Here is an 8,494-nt window from a genome sequence, read left to right on the forward strand (position 1 = left end):
TTTTTTTGAAAATTAGCAGAAAAAAAAGAATTTAGGAGAAAAATTGTGACATCTAAGATAAAGTTAGATTTTTCTGACTTTTCAAACAATGAAATTACATTAACATAAAACTGTACTTGAATTTTAATCAATAATCTGACATTAAAGAAATTTGCCAAAATGTAAAGCAATTGAAGGCTTTTTTAAAAGATGTGCTTATTTTTATTTGAAAGGCAGATTTACAGAGAAGGAGGGACAAAGACAATTCTTCCATCTGCTGGTTCATTCCCCAAATGGCCACTGTAGCAAGAGCTGATTTGATCCAAAGCTAGGAGCCAGGAGCTTCTTTGTAAAACACATTACCAGTTTGTTTCAATGGAGAGATTTCAGATTCTTAGTCGTTCCAAGCTTCAACTGATTTTTACAAACTTTCAATTTGATTCAATAAACTTTTAATATTTTTCTGGAACATTCTATATGTTGATCCGAGCATTGCAAGAACCCTAAAAACAAAGTCCAATCCAGTGATACAGAAGCCTAGGAAATTAAAGATACATGACTATCTTAAGACTTGAGTTGGAATTTGGATTTCTGCTCGGCCAGGTGCTTTATATTGTGAGTAAACAATACCAGTGCTTTACCTGTCAAGTGGGATTAACACCCATTTGAAAAGCTGTGAAAAACTGAATTGTGTGTGTAAGGTTTCTGGCATACAGAAAGCTACTAAAATAAACCATTCCTTATATTGCTTTTTATTTTTTTATCTCATTAGGAACCTAAGATCTAGCTGTAAACCCATGAGGCAGTTAAAAAAAAAAAAAAAGATTCAAGAATGAAGGCACATTTCAGATGCACTGAAGTGACTGGAGATGATCTCTAACGTCCCTTCCAGCTCTGAACGTTGGTTATTCCAGGCCAGCTGTGTGAGAAGTGTCATGGGGCAGTGCATGATGAATTGGCACTTGGGAAGTGCAGCCAGTGAGTGCCGTCAGGTCACAGAGGGGAGCAGTTGCCTTGGGCTGGAATGCTTTAAGAGGGCTGTTAAAAAAATTTTTTTTTGAGCTGTTTGAGATACAACAAATGCCCAATTCAATTAGGAGAGTGACTGGCAGAAGTCTTATTATAATACAAAATCAAGCCAAGCTGAGGGGAATGAGAAACATTAAATGCTGGCAAGAAAGGAGGAAAAGGCAGTATCAGCAGTTTGTAGTTTCTGAAACCCACAAAGAATATTAAGCAGCTACCATGCCTTCCATTCTTACAACAGCCTTGTAATGTAGGCAAAGTATATTAACCTTGCTGAGAATCTCCTTAGAGTATCAGAATCTGTGAGAAATGTGTTTGGCAGTGAATAATAGAACAGCCAGCCAACAGTGGCTTAAACAAATATAGTCTTTTTCCCCTGACATAGAAAGAATCTAAATGTGGACAGCCAAGCATGTGTCCTCTGCACAATGACACTGTCAAGACACAGGTTCTTCCTGGCCCTGCCTCACCATACTTAGAAGGACGCATTTGCCCTTATTGCTTGTTGCCTGATGGTCATTTGATGGCTTTCACATCTCTGGGTACGACGTTTGTATTCCAAAGTGAAAGGAGACAGAAGGGCAAAGGAGTCAAGAGTGAGGGCAAAACAACATAACCACTCAACCACTCAAGTGGAATCTTTTTACTGAAAAGGCTTAAGCTTTCCTGGAAGATTGCCCCCTAGGCTCTCTCTTGTATTTCCTGCTGCCCAAGTGTGTGTAACACAGTGGCTCCTAGTGAGGGAAGCGGAGCGTGGATGGTGCTCTAAGCCAAGCAACAGGGCAGACAAGTGTCTGTGCCTTGTACAAACAATGACCTTAATATGTAAACAGAGGAATTGTTCCTGTAATCAGAAATTCTCCCATTGTTTTCAATTTTTATGCATTTAAAAAATATGTATTTATTTACTTGGAAGGCACGGAGATACAGGCAGATCAGTTATCAATTTTTCCTTCACTGATTTACTCCCAGGAACACTCAAGGGTGGTCCAGGTTGGAAACCAAAAGCCTGGAGCTCTATCGGGGTGGATGGGTGTCAGGGGTCATCTTCCGTTGTCTTCCCAGATACTGTAGCAGGAAAGTAGATTGGAAAAGGAACAGCAAGGGAGGAATGTGGGGAGGGGCAGTGGTTTAGCAGGCCTGCTGTGTTGGCATCCCCTATGGGTACTGGTTCGAGTTCTAGCTGGTTCCTCTCCTGGAGTCATCACAGTGGCATAGCAAGCTAATTTTCCACTTGTGCTGGTATCTCACATGGGCATGGGTTCTAGTCCTGGCTGCTCCACGTCTGTCCAGCTCTCTGCTTATGGCCTGAAAAAGCAGCAGAGAGGCTCCAGTCCTTGGACTCTACACCCATATGAAAGAACTGAAAGAGGCCCCTGGTTCTTTGCTTTGGATCAGTTCAGCTCCGGCTATTGTGGCCATCTGGAGAGTGAACTATGAATGGTTGGAAGATTCTCTCTCCTCTCTGTAAATCTGTTTTAAAAAACAAACAAACAAAAACAAATAGTGAGACACTTCTTTGGAACTCACATGTATTTTTTTTAATAAAAAGAATTGGAGCAGCTGAGAAGTGAACCAGTGCTCACCTGGATTCTGTTACTGCAGGCTGCAGTTTAGCTTGCCACACCATAATTAGAGCCCCTCATCTTCCACTGCTAAAATGCCTGGGAAAGCAAAAATGGCCCAAGGAATGAAGCCACTGTACATATGTGGACAATCTGGGCAGAATTCTGGATTCCTCCCATTAACCTGGACCAGCCCCAGTTGTTGTGGCCACTTGAGGAGTAAACCAACTGATGTAAGATCCTTCCTCTTCAAATAAATAAATAAACCTTCAAAACCGAACAAGTTGTCAGATAATATTTGATTCAAAGCAGTTCTGAGAATAACAGTGTCAGGAGCAGTTCTATCACCTTCCAGCCTGACCAAGAGACTTGCAGCACTTGCCTTGCAATGCTTTATTCTTTGCACTAATTCAGATTATTCAGTGTCACCAAACTCACATACACATTCACTTTCAGTACCAAGTCTTCTCTCATCCTTCCCGTCCAAAGGTCCTGTGAATGTCTAAGTCTCAGGAAGGAGGGCCCTCCCAGACCCTCACGCTTACTTTATGGTTCCTGGATGGAGAAAAGGAGGGCCAGGTCATCTCAGTGTTGGAGCAGTGCTGGGCTTACTTCTTCGGCTTGGCTTGAGCACTTGAGACAAAGTCTCCTCCCTCAAGGTGCTAGTTGAGAGCTACTTGCCTTTTGAGCTGAGCCCCTTTTTACATCCAATGGGGCTCCCTCTCTTCTTCAGTCTCTCTCCTTACAGATATCTGGAGTTGGGGGTAGGATTTGAAAAGCCAAGACAGGGAAGGAGTTATACCACTCTGGTCAGAGCAACCACTGGTGCACATGAGATCTGTGGCTGAGAACAGGCCTGGTTGGGGAGCTAAGGGGACGCCCTGGCTGGGTTGTGGTTCCTACTGGTGAGTGTGAAGGTCAGAGCAGAGGCTACTGTCTGGTCTGGGCATGGCTGCAATGTTCCTCGGCACAATTTTGGGCTGGGTCTGGGGTGCACCAGACTGGGCTAGACTGCAGCACCCACTGGTGCTCGTGAGAACCAGGGTAGGTGTAGGAAGGGCTAGGGTAGGTGTAGGAAGGGCTAGGCTAGGTCTCTGTCCCTGCTGAGCCATGTGTGAGCTATGCCTGGGTGTGGACCAGGCTTGGCTGGGCTGTAACATCTAACAGTAGGAACTGGAATGGGTGTAGGCCAGTCAGGAAAGGCCACTGTTCCTGACAGGACAAAAGGTGGACTAAGTAGGGCTGGCCCATGGATCCGCTGGTGTGCGTGAGAACTGGCTTTGGGAGAGGTTCTGATGGAGGAACTTGAGGAACTCCTCTGTCAGGACACAGTCCCTGCAGATGAATACAAGAACCATGATAGGTAGCAGCCCCAATCAGGCCAGGGAATGTTACCCACCAACATACATTTGGCTCAGGTTGGGCATGAACCAGGCTGGGCCAATTCATATCACCCTCTGGTGAATCTGAGCACCAGAATAGAGTGTGGATTAGGCTGGGTTGGGTCACAACACAAGCCAGTTCACATGTGGGCCAGGACTGGGTACCAGCTGGGCTAGGTTGGCATCAACCAGAGTGAGTTGGAATTGGGGGTGGCCTGGGCCCAGCCAGGCTACAACACCCACTGGCAAATGTTGAGGTGAGGCAAGCCATGCCAGACTGGGCTGCAGCACCTAACCAGCACACGTGAAACCCAGATGGAGAGGGGACGAACCCAGTAGGGGGGATATGGAGGGCCTCCCTGCTACACCACCGGAGAGCGTGAGTAGGGATAGGGGCAGACCAAGCCTAGCAGGGCTACAATACATGTTGACTTCATGTGGGCTCTCTGCTTATGGCCTAAGATAATAGCTGAGGTTGAGCCTTGGGTCTCTGCACCCACCTGGGAGACGTGAAAGAAGCTCCTGGCTTCGGTTCAGTTTAGCTCCAGCCTTTACAGCTATTTGAGAAGTGAACTTGATGGAAAATTTTTCTCTCTGTCTCTTCCTCTCTGTAAATTTACCTTTCCAGAAAAAAAATGAATAAGAGATTTTTTTCATCCTTTTTTTACATTTTTTAAAATGATACGATTATGTAAGCTCTGGGATTTCCCTTGACCCCTCCCCAAATTCCCTCCCCTTCCACTGACTTCCCCTATATTATTTCAACAGTATAGTCCTGTATAAGCCGTCATAAGTCCATAATTCTGCTATTTAAGCATGTCCTGACATTGTGGGTATACACAATGCCAGATAGTCGAACATCCTATTGTCAAGATATATTTAACAGTTTCATTGGGAGTCCATCTTTGATTTGGAAGTAGAGATGCATACAACACTGTATGTAAAAATTTCATTCAAAAATCAAGGTCAGGACTGGTGTTGTGGTACAGTATGATAAGCCTTGGCTTGCAATGCTCGATCTTGTAGCTGAGTGTTGGTTTGGGCCTCTGCTGCTCAGATTCCAAGACAGCTCCCTGCTATTGCTGCTGCAAAGGCAATGAAAGATGGTTCAAGGGTATTGGCCCCTGCAAACCATGCACATAAGACCCAGATGGAGCTCCTGGCTGCTGACTTTGGTCTGGTCCCACCTCTGCTGGCATGCCCACCGGAGGGAGTGAATCAGTGAGTGGAAGATCTCTCACTCTGTCTCTCACTGTCTGCCATTCTGCCTTCCAAATAAATAGACAAATCATTTCTCTTTTCTAAACAGAAGATCAAACATATAGAAACTAATTTTATAAAGGTACATTAAGCTTTGATTTGAATAAGGATGAATGTTGAATATAAGGACTGTGGGCCAAGAGAACCTAGCATTTTTCAGGAGAGATTTGAAAATTAAATAGAAGAGGTGCAGGGGCTGGCAAGGTGGTATTGTGAATTAATCCTCTGCCTGCGATGCCTGCCTTCCATATGGGCACTGGTTCTAGCCTTGGCCACTGCCTTTCTGATCCAGCTCCTGACTTATGGCCCAGGAAAGCAGAAGAGGATGGCTCGAGTCCTTGGGTTCCTGCTCCCATGTGGGACACTCGGAAGAGCTCCTAGCTCCTGACTTCAGGGTGTTTCTGCCCTGGCCATCATGGCCATTTGGGGAGTGAACCAGTGGATGGAAGACCTCTCTCACTGTCTCTCCTCTCTAGTAAAAATCAGCCTTTCAAACAAAAATAAATAAATGTTTAAAATAAATAAAGCAAGTGCAATGGGAGTTTCTCTCAAGCATGCCCAGCCAGCATCATTCTACTCAGATCAATCCCTGCCAGCTCATCCTAGGCTTACTGCAAATGGGTGAGATCAAGAAGTGGCAGGTGGTTGGGTACAACTTCACTTTCAGCTTTGGCTGACTGTTAATATACACTCATGGAGGAGCAGGTGGTGTCTCCAGGGAGGTCCAACATTGAGGCATGGCCCAGAATCAGTGGTTATATATATTGGGGGAGTAAGCCAGCTCCCTTGTAATATTTTTGTCTATCTCCCTGTCTCTCAAATTAACGTAAATAAAATTGCTTTAATAATAAGAAATATCAAACATTTTTTTTGTGACATATGGAACTCTTACTGGTAGAGTTTGGGCAGAAGAAAAGATCAATTTAGATCAATTTACTTTTTATGTCATTTACTACTGGCGTGTAAATAGGCATGGATGACCCAAACCTCAGAAGAGCAGGCAGTCTGGAATGGGTACAGAGACAAAGTGTAGCTCAGGTCCCAGTTTGGCCATTTATTTTCTGCAGGATTTTACCTGCTCTGCTCTTTTAGAATATCAGTTTACCTGTAAAATATGTGCTCCATGAGGATGGTGACTATGTCTGCATTGCCTATTAATTAATACGTATGCAGTGCTTAGCAAGCCTGGTTCTTTAGCAGTGGTGGCCAAATCAATAATTGTTGAAGAAACGTGTTAAACAAGAATGAAGAACAAGCTGGCCTGACACTAGGTCATATTACTTTCCTAACCAGTTTCAAAGAGTTCACCCATAGACAAAGTTACTGTGAAACAATGAAAAACAAGACCAGTGCTATTTCATAATTCCACCTAAGCACAGACCATTCACAAAGTGCTAACCATTCCCTCTCTGTTAAATGAATGCTGCTGCTTTGGCAGGTGCAGCTTCTCCAGCCCTGTTTCCTATAAACAGGCTTCCTTGAGCTAGACTAACCTTAAAGAACTCTCTCGTACTGATAGCATCCAGTCCAAAGCACAGAACCTAGGAAACGTTTATTCTTCCATGTAAATTTTCTGCATTCTGTTGCTACAGAAAAATACCCAAGACTCAGTAATTCATAGAGTGAGATTTATTTTGGCTCACAATATGGAGGCTGGAACCAAGATCAGGTGAACAAATCTGGAGAGGACCTCCTGTTGCATGGTAATACAGTGACACTCAGGCACTCACAAAAGAAACAAAATGTGTGTGTGGGGGAGGTCCTTGCTTTCAACAACCTAACCCAGACCCATGAGATCAAGAACTCACTTCCTGAAGAATTAGCTTAGTCTCCTGAGAGTGGCATTGGTGCTTCTTCAAGCCCCAAAGGGCCCATCACCTTCCAATCAACTGGGAACAAAATTTCAACGTGAGTTTTGGAGGGGAAAAAACTACACGCAGATGGTAACACATCCTCATTCCAATGAGGGGTAAACACAGCTTACAGTTTTCACAGTTGTGTACCTGATGGTTTTGGACTGTGGCATAGAGAGACTGAGTGGACACTCTTATGGAGAAAAACATCTTCAGAGTTTCTGTGGCTCAAATGGATAATTAACTGACCAGTGTGTATTTGGAGATCTGTTTTGTGCCAAGCAACGACTGTACTCAGTGTAAGGTGATTTGAAGAACAAGGCCTAAATTACTGTGCAAGGATTTGGAACTGCAGAGCATGCAGGATAGAAATCTTAGCATCCAATTCTCTACAGTGGCATGCATCTCTTGCACATAAATACACAGGACCACATGTGAGGGAGAGGCATTGAACTCCCCAGTTCCTCAGGGAAGTAGGGGGGGTCACAAGGGGAGAGGAGGGTGGTGGGCAATGATATCTCTTTAGAGATGCCTATGTTATGGTTTCCCACATCTGTAAAAATATTACCTTAAATGTGGCAGGACTTCACAGATGTAATTAAATCAATGATCTGGATTACCGTGTTGGGTCTGATGAAGTCACAGATGATGTAGATCACAAGCCAAGGATGTAGGTCGCTTTTAGAATTGGAACAGGCAAGGCAACGAATTCTTTCCTACAGCCACAAAGGGAAATGCAGCTCTGTCAGTCCTTTAGACTTGGGGATTGTAAAGATGACAAATGATGTGTGTCTAAAATATGCATTTATTCATTTATTTAAAGAGAGAGAGAGAATATCTTTCATCTCTGGGTCATTTTCATCCAAACAGGGTTGGTCCAGCCTGAAGGCAGGAGCTGAAACTGCACCCTGGTCCCTCAGATGGGCAAGAGGGTCCAAGCATTGTCCATCTGCTGCTGCTTCCCACATGCAATAGCAGGCAGCTGGATAGGAAGTAGAGCAGTCAGCTCTCAAACCGATGCCCATATGAGATGCCAGAGTCCCAAACAGGAGCTTAAGCTTGTGGATTTTATGCCAACTGTATGTGTGGTGATTTGTTAGAGCAGTGCTACGACATGAATTGCAGGCTTGATTTTAAGGCAGAGTGTACCAGGCATCAACAAAGGTAGACTGTTTTCCGTGAGGGCCCGCTGGTAGGTCTGAATGGCTGTGTGCCTGGGGATGTGACACAGTCCCAACCATGGTCCATGCAGAGAAAACAAAACTCATTCCCAGGGTGTTTAGAAACCAGTGAAGGGCTCAAAGCCAGGGAGTGTGACAAAGTCAAAACCGCGTTTCAGAAGGATGGATTAGAGTCTGCAATTAGGGAGAACAGATGGAAGACTTTAGTATTCTGGTCAAGAAATGATGAGAGGCCGCCTTTGGTCACC

The sequence above is a fragment of the Ochotona princeps genome, chromosome 3 (genome assembly GCF_030435755.1).
Source record: "Ochotona princeps isolate mOchPri1 chromosome 3, mOchPri1.hap1, whole genome shotgun sequence".
NCBI lineage: Eukaryota > Metazoa > Chordata > Mammalia > Lagomorpha > Ochotonidae > Ochotona > Ochotona princeps.